The sequence below is a fragment of the Narcine bancroftii genome, chromosome 6, assembly GCF_036971445.1.
Source record: "Narcine bancroftii isolate sNarBan1 chromosome 6, sNarBan1.hap1, whole genome shotgun sequence".
Taxonomy (NCBI): domain Eukaryota; kingdom Metazoa; phylum Chordata; class Chondrichthyes; order Torpediniformes; family Narcinidae; genus Narcine; species Narcine bancroftii.
The window spans coordinates 157,597,448-157,608,769 of NC_091474.1; positions in this window are offsets into that span (position 1 = coordinate 157,597,448).

Sequence of the window (11,322 nt, forward strand, 5' to 3'; positions counted from 1 at the left end):
GAGATATTACAGCATGTCTTCTTCATGTAAGTGATTGTGTCGAGCTTCTCCACATCAACAAAGAACCACCTAGTGATTTATGTCACCTTTTACAGGCTGATTTGGAACAACCAGGAACATAACCAGCTATGTTTGTGGCAGGAATGCTCACTATCTCTGTGCAAATTGAAAGTCAATTTGCTGGATTAAATTTCAAATAAATTATTTGCAAAGTGACAAATATTTTCACTTTCACAGTGGAAGCTGGAAACAGGAACAATCGATGGGATGTGCTTGAATTGCTCCTTTGCACAAATAGACACATCTCGGCATTGTCACCAGCCAAGAATTTACTGCAATAGCTATTCATCCATTTTTGCATAACTGAATATTTTTGACTGCATTCGGGTTTCCTGGTAGTGGCTATGATGCATTCACTCAGTTCCCAACCCATCCCCTGACCCCTACATTCACTCTTCAAATAGATGATCAGGTGAGAGGCAATTTGCTTGAGGACCAAGTGTAACATTCTGGCTAACTCATGCCTCCTTATAAGATCCTAACCACTGACATTGAACTTGCCTACTCCACAAGTCACACAATAGCAAGGGTTTCAATGTAACACAGGCCTTTCTGGCATCAGGGACTTAAAACAACATAACCAAATGCATTATGCATTAAATACTTGTCTCTCTTAGCTGTCTTTTGGAGATTGATTATAATTCTTTTTTTCCTTCATGTCGATTTTTTTTCAAGATCAGGTAGCAATGCTAAAGAGTAACATAATTAATCAGTGATATTGTCATTGTGAGATGGCTCCAAGCCTAGCACCAGCACACATGCTTGTACCAAGAGTATATGTAGTGAAGTTGATGTACAAATAGAGGGGTTTTTTTTGTTGAATTATTGCAGGAATGAGGGATTGAGATGAGGATTAAAAAAAAACTTAAGTATGGCAGGGTTTGAATTTCCTATCATGTAATTGCACAAGCAATGGTTATAAAATGTGCTAGGATTTAGGGAAGAAAAGCTATTTGCAAAATCCTTTGAATTCAGTCAAAAGGAGCTTTTTTGTCGCCTGTCTGGAAGTCTAAAGCTCTGAAATACTTAAGTGTGAGAGCCTTATAAAAATGCAACAAGGCATAAAAGAATAATGAAGACAATTTTCCTAATAAACATTACCTGTGTAAAATCAAAATGCAAAAGGGAGCAACATTATCTAAAGAATTAGTCATTTTAGTTAAAATTAGTATTTTAAAAATTTTAATTTAGACACGGTAACAGACCTGTCTGGCCCACGCCATGGGCCTGTGCCACCCAAATACACCGATTAACCTACAACCCATGTACGTTTTTGAAAGGTGGGAGGAAACATGGGGAGAACATACAAACTCCTTACAATGTTGGATTCTAACCCAGGTCACAAGTTCTGCACTAATCATGTCACTCAATAGCTTGTTATGATTGCAGTACATTGAATGATACACTCTTTAAAAATATTCAAGTTTATATGATTACACATGTGCGTATACAACAAAACAATGTACTTCTGGACCATAGTGCACACACACAGTACACATAAACAACATATATACATAACGATCCAAAATAAATATATAGAAAAATAATTTATGGTTTTCTAGGATTGCCCATCAATCTCACTGGCTGCAGGAAGAAGCTGTTTCCCAGCCTGGCAGTTCTGGTTTTTATGCTCCTGTACCTCTTTCTTGAAGGTAATGTCTCAAAATTTAGTTTAGTTTGGTTAAGTTTAAATGTGCTACATAAATAAAGTGCTGTACAGATCATAAATTATGTCTTAACTTAAGCAGCTATTTAAAATGCAATATAAAACCAGTACTAGTGGTTTAGAGTTGTACATACAACATGTAACAATCAGCAATCACTTCCAAATACCTGCGAGTAAAAGTACAACTTAAGCCTGGATTTAAGAGTTAAAGGAAGGGGCTGATTTGATGGAGGGAGGAATGTTGTTCCACAGTTTGGGGGCTGCAATAGTGAAGGCGTGATCTCCCCTGAGTTTGTGATTTGAGAGTGGAACAAACAAGCGCCCTAAATCGGCCTATCTGAGGGGTCTTGAAGTGGAGTAGGGCATTAGGAGATTGGTACTGTAGAAGGGGGCTAGTTCATTAAGAGCTTTGTTAGCAAACTGGAGAACTTTACTTTGAGCTGTACTGGCAGCCAGTGAAGTGAGGCAAGAATATGGGGTGATATGGACCCTCTTGGCTCCTGTCAGGAACCTTGCTGTCGCATTCTGAACCAGTTGCAGATGGATAATGACGATTGACTAATTCCCGTATAAAGAGAATTAGAGTAGTCTAAATGGGAGAAAATGAGGGCTTGGATAATTTTTTCAAGGTCTTTCAGCACCAGGAATGATTTGATTTTGGCAATGGTGCGGAGCTGGAGAAAGCTAACTTTTACTACTGCATTGACTTGTTTGAAGGTGGAATTGAATATCACACCAAGGGATTTGACATGTGGTTTAATGAGGGTGGATAAGTTATCAAGGGTATTGGAGATCATTTTGGTGGAGTTGGGGGGGGCCAAATAGGATTATCTCAGATTTGCATTCATTTAGCTGCAGGAGATTTTGAGCCATCTAGCACTTTGAGGCTGGTCATCTTTGCTTGATCATTGGGCTTCATGGGGAAGTGGAGCTCAGCATCACCAGTGTAGCAGTGGAAGGAGATGCCGTGGTTTTAGATGATATGGCCGAAGAGAATGGGGCCCAGAATAGACCCTTGTGGGCCCTCACAGGAAAGGGTAGCAGATGAGGCTGAAAATTTGCCCATGTTGACTGAGAAAGTCCTCTCACTGAGATAAGATTTAAACCAGTTCAGGGCTGTACATCGACACCGACCCTCTGCTGAATGCGATCCATTAAAATAGTGTGGTCCACAGTATTGAACGCTGCACTAAGGTCCAGGAGAATTAGAATGGCGAAGCTCCCTGAGTCAGTGGCGAGGAGCAAGTCATTGTATACTCTTAGTAAGGCTGATTCTGTGCTGTGGTAGGCCTTATAACCTGACTGGAATCTTTTGGATATGTAATTTTGATGTAGGTAGGGCAACAATTGGCTAAGAACAACTTTTTCGAGACCTTAGACAGGAATGGAAGTTTGGAAACAGGTCTGCAATTTAATTCAGATACTGTGGACTGGATAGTAAGGATCCTTGATGATTCTGAGCTCTATTTAAGCACTGTTCCCTGTAGATATAATCTATAGAGGGAAAGGCAACCCCTGTGACCGCCTCAGCAGTTTCAATTACCCTCTGAGTTGATGCTTTGCAGCTACCATACCTCACAATAATGCAGCCAGCCAGTCACACTGTTAGAACGTTAAACGTAAAACGTTAGAATGGTTGCCCTCCTCAACCTCCTGAGAAAGTGTAGGTAGTAAGTTCCTTACTAATAAGGAAGTGTTGTGGATCCAGGAAAGATCAACCTTTAAATGGATGCCAAGAAACTTTGTGCTCCCTATTCTCTCAACAATGGAGCCATTGATATGTAGTGGGGAATGATCCTTCAGCCTCCTGAAGTTCCTAATCAACTCCTTTGTCTTGTCCGTGTTGAGACTGAGATTGTTGCTCTTGCACCAATGTACAAGCCTTCCAACCTCCTCTCTGTAAGCCAAATTATCATTGTTGCCAATGAGACCAACTACCATTGCGTCATTCACAAACTTGATGATTCTGTCAGAGAAGAACCTGGCAGTATAGTCATCAGTGAGCAGCATGCACAGTAGTGGGCTGACAACTCAGGCCTGAGGCACAGTGTGATGAGGCTTGAGGTTTTGCTGCCAACCCAGAAAGAATGTGGACTTTCATTCAAGAAGTTCAGGATCCATTTGCAGAGAAGGGCATTGAATCCCAGTGAAGACAGTTTATCCACCAGCCTCTGAGGTATGATTGTGTTGATTGCTGAGCTGGTCAATGACAACACCCGGGCATATGAGTCATCCTTTTGGTGGATCAGAACAGATTGGAGGGTCAGTTTGGCCGATAGGCAAACTTGAATGAGTCCATTGTTGCTGCTAGGTGTGCTTTGATACACTCCAGTACCAGTTGCTCCATACACTTCGTGATCATGGAGGTCAGTGACACTGTTAGTAAATCTTCCTTTCAAAATAGGAGTTGTAAAAGGGACGTCAAATTGCTACAAAATTTTCACAATGCATCATGAATTTTATGTTCAATTTGAAGTCTTGATTTTCAAGCACTCTTTTTCTTCGACAAAGGTTGTGCTAGCAAATTGAAAACAATAAATAATGTCATAATCAAGGTGTACTGTTTGATCCATGTTTCCAAGGTCTCTTGTATTTTTCCTTTTCAAAGGAATTGCTTCAGATTTAACATAATTATTATTTCATTAATGACATGTGAATTAAGAGTTTTGTATTATTGTCAGAATTTAATTTCCTTGTAGCAACGATAATCTTGCATATTTGATTCATTCCTCAGCCTGGACATTTATTCAGTCCTGGAACAAGGGCCCATTCTTGTTCTTGTGTTCAAGACAAAGGTTCCAATGCTTGTGTAGGGGTGAAGGAAGACTCGCACACCAAGGTGTCCTGGGTAAACTTGTACCTCTCACTTTATTCATTTTAGATTGGTCACAGTGTTTGAGCGACCGAAAGAAAACAGACACACACACCGAGAGCACTTCAGTTTAAACAAGTCTTTATTACTAAATCTAAAGCTGAATTCAAACTACAATATGCAAGCCCTTCCCAATTATACTTATCAACGCCTGGACTGGTCCCAACTGCCAAAGCGAGGCAACGACTGTACACTTGTAGTAGGTTGTCTGGGTGCCGGTAGCAGCTTCTCCACCTCCCCCAACTAGGACGTTGGTTGGAGTCTAGAAGTTCTTCTTGCTGAGATGTTGCCACCTCTCGGAGAGTCTCAAACTTCAGCAGTGGGACCATGGCTTATATTACTCAAAAGTTGTTTACTTCATAGCTTATCTCTTTGAATAAATTAATTACCTTCAAGGTCTCCTGACAGTCTGCAACCAACAAAAGACAACTGCATCCCTGGGCCCCATGGTGGAATTTAGATTGTTTTCTGATGCAACTGCATCCCTTCTTGCATAAGCTGGTCTAAATCCTCCATTACACAAGGGTGTGTAATCGACACTGACTTTATTGCACTGCAGCTCTGCCTTTTATAGGCAGCCGGTTGTGTCACCACCGGGGCATGGCTTGAGCCAGGCCAGCTGCTGATTGGGCGGACCCAGATTGGACCCCCGCAATCTGTTGGCTGTGATTGGCTGATTTGACCACTATTCCTGTGGCCTATAGGAGTGGGTGTCTCATCCTGCGCCCTGTTTGCCTGATTGTCATGTTTGACGACTGATTGTTGTGTCGGCTTGTGAGCGCACCCCCCCCCCCCCACCCCGAACCAGCGATCAGGACAGTCTTTTGGCAGCCAACCCCTGCACCATGGGGTTGGGTGAGTAACTGGCTGGTTAACATCCAAATGGGCTGGGTTTCAGCCGGTCGAGTATGAAGGTCACCTCCCTGCCGCCAATGTCCAATATACAGGTGGAGCCATTGTGTCTGCTGATGTGGTATGGCTCTTCATGATGCCGTTAAAGGGGTGGCCAATGGGCCCCAAATCGGATGAAAACATAGTGACAGTCTGCACAATTTTTTGGGACTAAGGTGTTGGCTTATCCATGAGCTCTGGGCTTAACTGGGGCTAGTGAGACCAGACACTCACACAGATGTCAGATGTTAAGTGTTCATGGACCCTGAAACGTGCCACCAAAGTGTTCAGTAATCCCGTGCACATATCACAGAGATTTCAGTTGGCGGGACAGCCTCTGGCTATCTGGTCGACCACAGTCATAGATAATGTGCACCTATGGATACAGGTAAGGGCCCCACAATGTCCATATGCACGTTGCTCAAATGGTGGTGTGCTGGTTCGAAAGGCTGTGGAGGGACTTTAATGTGGGTCTGGACCTTGGATTCCTGGCACTGAGTACATGTTTTGGTTTACTCAGTGACCTCTTTATAGAGATCGTGCCAGACATACCTGTTGGCCACCATTCTCTGTAGTCCTGATAGCGGGGTGAGTCAAATTGTGAACTGAATCGAAAACTCTCCTCCTCCATGTGACCGGAATGACAGGGTGTAGTTTACCAATTGAGGTGTTGCAGAGCAGCGTGTGGTTACCCGGGGTAATCTGGATGTCTGCCAGTTGCAGGCAGGTAAGTACTATTCAGTACGCCTATATGTCAGTGTCTGCTTGTTGCACATCTGCCAGGGCCGCATAATCAATACCCGGGCGGGGTCGTGTACTGCTAGGATAGCAGGATGGGATAGGGCATAGACTACCACATTTGACTTGCCAGCGATATGTTCAATGTCCATCAAAAATTCAGATATGTAGGACAGATGCCACTGTTGCCTGGCCTGACACCTTGCTGAAAGCAAAGGTAAGTGGTTTGTGATCTGTGTAAACTTTGAACTTCCTGCCCTCCAAGAAGTAACGGAAATGCTGAATTGCCAGGTAGAGGGCTAACAGCTCCCTATCAAAGGCACTGTACTTGAGCTCTGGTGGTCTGAGATATTTTCTGAAAAAGGCCAGCAGTTGCCATATCTGTTAACCAGTTGCTCAAGTACACCCCCGACCGCTATGCTAGAGGTGTCTACCGTGAGGGTGGTTGGGGTGACAGTCCTGGGATGCACAAAGAGGGTGGCTTTAGCTAGGGCGTCTTTGGTTGCTTGGAAAGCCTCGGTCACCTTCTGTGTCCATTGAATGTCTTTACTGGGCCCTGCCATGAGGGGAAATAACGAACTCATGATGCGGGCTGCTGCAGGTATGAAGCAATGATAAAAATTGACCATACCTGCAAACTCTTGCAGTCACTTCAAAATCATTAGTCTGGGAAATGAACGAATAGTGCCCACTTTAGTGGGTAATGGCCTAGCCCCCATGTTGGTCAGTGCAATGGCGCAGGAAGTCAATTCTCTTGGCCAAATTGGCACAGCCCGATTGATGGTTAAACCGAACTCACTTAGCCTGAAGAACAATAGTCATAAGTGAGTGATGGTGTGGCTGGCTATTAAAATGTCAGAGGTAGATGAAGGTGAAGTGCAGATCCCAGCCCACTATGTCCATCGACCTCTGGAAAATTTGAGCCACATTTTTCAGCCTGAATGGCATGCGGAGGTATTCAAACAATCCAAAGGTAATTATGACGGCAATTTTGGGATAATCATCGGGGTGAACTGGATCTGATGATAACCCCTGATGAGGCCCACCTTAGAGAATATCCATGCCCCTTGCAGGGTAGCCGTGATGTCCAGGATATGGGCCACGGGATATCTGTTGGGCATGGTGGCCTCATTAAGGTGGTGATAGTGTCTGCACAGCCTCCAACTTCCAGCTACCTTAGGTACCATATGGAGGGGGAAGGCTCATGGCCTATCGGAGCACCACACAATGCCAAATTCCTCCATTTTTCGAAACACTTCACTAGCCAGGTTGTTTCTTGGTGGGGGGGTGGGGGGAAAGACACTGTGCATGGAGGGGAGGGCCCTCAATAAAACTTGGTGTCTCACCCTGTGTTTGGTTTCTGCTGAGCTGAAATGGGAGATAGTGACGGAGGGGAATTCCCCTAAGACTCAAGCGAATTTGTTGTCGGCAGTACTCACAGAGTGCAGATGGGGGTTGTAAGTTCAGGGCTCTTGAGCAAGATGTCTGAAATGTCCAGTCATGTACCAGCCGACGTCCCTTAATGTCCACCAGTAGCAAGTTGGTTCTCAGGAAATTGGCACCCAATAACAGTTGTACATCCAGGTGAATTGTCTGTCCCCAAAGTGGAGGGGAATTGTACGGGTGCCAAATGTCCGAATGCTGGAGCCGTTTGCCGCTTGAAGCTCTCGGTCCACTGTGCCATTGTGGGCTTCTTGGCTGGATGGGGAAGGACGCTGTACTGTGCTATGGTGGCCACCAAGAAATATTGGCCCAGTTGGGAGACTTGGATGTGGAGGAGGCTATGCAGTTGGCCGGTCATCACAGTCATCAATGATGGCTAGCCTTGGCTTTTCCCTGGAATGTGCAGGGGGAGCAGCATCAGTGTCTCAATACCCCACCGACGGGAGGCATCGATCAGGTGGTCAGTCGGTTGATGGGCTTCCTGGCCAGGCAATGCTGATGAGGTGGCATCACCTGTTCAAGCGAAATGCAGGTGCCCCTCATCACTGCCCATGGCATGTCTGCTCAGGCAGCCACCCTCCTCGTGTTGTCAAAGTCTTCCTCTGCAATGAGCAGCCAGATGTATTCAGGCAGTTGCTCAGAAAAATCTGCTGGAACAGCGGACAAGAGGTATGGCCATCGTTGAGAGTCAGCATGTCGCTCATGAGGGTGGAAGAGACACTGTCCCCCAAACTGTTAATATGCAGCAGTTGGGCCGTACCCAACACCCATCCCTGCATTCTGTGACTCACTGTAACCGCACACCCTGCACTCTGTGACTCACTGTAGCCCTGCACTCTGTGACTCACTGTAACCCTGCACTCTGTGACTCACTGTAACCCTGCACTCTGTGACTCACTGTAACCCTGCACTCTGTGACTCACTGTAACGCTGCACTCTGTGACTCACTGTAACCCTGCACTCTGTGACTCACTGTGACCCTGCACTCTGTGACTCACTGTGACCCTGCACTCTGTGACTCACTGTAACCCTGCACTCTGTGACTCACTGTAACCCTGCACTCTGTGACTCACTGTAACCCTGCACTCTGTGACTCACTGTAACGCTGCACTCTGTGACTCACTGTAACCCTGCACTCTGTGGCTCACTGTGACCCTGCACTCTGTGACTCACTGTAACCCTGCACTCTGTGACTCACTGTAACCCTGCACTCTGTGACTCACTGTAACCCTGCACTCTGTGACTCACTGTAACGCTGCACTCTGTGACTCACTGTAACGCTGCACTCTGTGACTCCCTGTAACCCTGCACTCTGTGACTCACTGTGACCCTGCACTCTGTGACTCCCTGTGACCCTGCACTCTGTGACTCACTGTAACCCTGCACTCTGTGACTCACTGTAACCCTGCACTCTGTGACTCACTGTAACCCTGCACTCTGTGACTCACTGTGACCCTGCACTCTGTGACTCACTGTGACCCTGCACTCTGTGACTCACTGTAACCCTGCACTCTGTGACTCACTGTAACCCTGCACTCTGTGACTCACTGTAACGCTGCACTCTGTGACTCCCTGTAACGCTGCACTCTGTGACTCACTGTAACGCTGCACTCTGTGACTCACTGTAACGCTGCACTCTGTGACTCACTGTAACGCTGCACTCTGTGACTCACTGTTACGCTGCACTCTGTGACTCACTGTAACCCTGCACTCTGTGACTCACTGTAATCCTGCACTCTGTGACTCACTGCGACCCTGCACTCTGTGACTCACTGCGACCCTGCACTCTGTGACTCACTGTGACCCTGCACTCTGTGACTCACTGTAACCCTGCACTCTGTGACTCACTGTAACCCTGCACTCTGTGACTCACTGTAACCCTGCACTCTGTGACTCACTGTGACCCTGCACTCTGTGACTCACTGTGACCCTGCACTCTGTGACTCACTGTGACCCTGCACTCTGTGACTCACTGTGACCCTGCACTCTGTGACTCACTGTGACCCTGCACTCTGTGACTCACTGTGACCCTGCACTCGGTGACTCACTGTGACCCTGCACTCGGTGACTCACTGTGACCCTGCACTCGGTGACTCACTGTGACCCTGCACTCTGTGACTCACTGTGACCCTGCACTCGGTGACTCACTGTGACCCTGCACTCGGTGACTCACTGTGACCCTGCACTCGGTGACTCACTGTGACCCTGCACTCGGTGACTCACTGTGACCCTGCACTCGGTGTCTCACTGTGACCCTGCACTCGGTGACTCACTGTGACCCTGCACCCTGACTCACTGTGACCCTGCACTCTGTGACTCACTGTAACCCTGCACTCTGTGACTCACTGTAACCCTGCACTCTGTGACTCACTGTAACCCTGCACTCTGTGACTCACTGTAACCCTGCACTCTGTGACTCACTGTAACCCTGCACTCTGTGACTCACTGTAACCCTGCACTCTGTGACTCACTGTAACCCTGCACTCTGTGACTCACTGTAACCCTGCACTCTGTGACTCACTGTAACCCTGCACTCTGTGACTCACTGTAACCCTGCACTCTGTGACTCACTGTAACCCTGCACTCTGTGACTCACTGTAACCCTGCACTCTGTGACTCACTGTAACCCTGCACTCTGTGACTCACTGTAACCCTGCACTCTGTGACTCACTGTAACCCTGCACTCTGTGACTCACTGTAACCCTGCACTCTGTGACTCACTGTAACCCTGCACTCTGTGACTCACTGTAACCCTGCACTCTGTGATCACTGTAACCCTGCACTCTGTGACTCACTGTAACCCTGCACTCTGTGACTCACTGTAACCCTGCACTCTGTGACTCACTGTAACCCTGCACTCTGTGACTCACTGTAACCCTGCACACTGTGACTCACTGTAACACCCACCCTGCATTCCGTGTTAATTTGTAAAAAAAATTGTGGTCTGAAGCTGGAATAGATAAAGGAATGCAAAATAATGGTGGCAAACCAAGGATTAGTCTGCTGCTAAAATAAGGGACATGATTGATTGAACAAGCAAGTTTGGAATTTAACATAAAAAGCAGATGCATGCTGTGATCAGTGGGCAGTCATTTTTGATTGCCTCAGCTTTTGTTTGCAAATAAAGGCTTTAAAGATTTTTGAAGAAATCTCTGCATTTCCTGACTAATTTTTGGGCATCAAAAAACCACAACATCCTTGGCCTCAAGATGGCTGGCCTCAACCCTTCATAGTATCGTTTGCCTGGGAAGATGATGTTTGGAGTGCAGTCCAAAATGGCGGCCCACATAATTTGCACATGGCATCACTGGAGTGCAGTGAAGATGGCGCCAATTGCGCTGCCTAGAGTGGCAAATGTCCTCTTGTGGAGCTGCTAGATCTCGTGGATGGTTTGGACTGGCAAACTCCAGCATCCTTGGCAGGGCAGCGTTTCCTTGGATGCTGACCTTGCCTACAAAAGTAGCACTTAGAGAAATTGCCCGCAATAGCAGCCAAGGTCAGAGCACTAGAGTAATGGGACAGTGGAGGGGACCAGTCTCTCACAGGTGGGATGATGCCCCATCCCAGGATAGCGACACCTGTGGCATCTGAGTTCTGTAGGGCCACTTCCAGGTGGAAAAAGGGGTATTACTCCAAAGTTTGCCAGTCCAAA